Here is a 402-nt window from a genome sequence, read left to right as displayed (position 1 = left end):
GGCGGCTCGGTGGTGAGCTGGAAGGCGACTTTACAGTCTACAGTGACATTATCTACTACTGAGGCAGAGTATATGACGCTGACAGAAGCTGCGAAGGAAGATGGCTTAGGGGATTGGTTAATGATCTCGGTTTGCATCAAGATAAGGCTACTGTGTATTGTGACAGTTTGAGCGCTATATGCTTAGCCAAGGATCAGGTTCATCATGAGAGAACGAAGCATATTGATGTGAGGTATCACTTCTTGAGAGATGAGAAGCGAATTGAAGTGAAGAAAGTAGGAACTGCAGATAATCCTGCTGACATGTTCACAAAGCCGGTTCCTCACAGCAAGTTTAAGCATTGCTTAGACTTGCTAAACATCTCAAACTGTTAGTATGGCCCTAAGGGGCATATGGCCCGAA

This window comes from Brassica oleracea, chromosome C4 (assembly GCF_000695525.1).
Source record: "Brassica oleracea var. oleracea cultivar TO1000 chromosome C4, BOL, whole genome shotgun sequence".
Lineage (NCBI taxonomy): Eukaryota > Viridiplantae > Streptophyta > Magnoliopsida > Brassicales > Brassicaceae > Brassica > Brassica oleracea.
Note: the sequence above shows the minus strand (reverse complement) of the source record.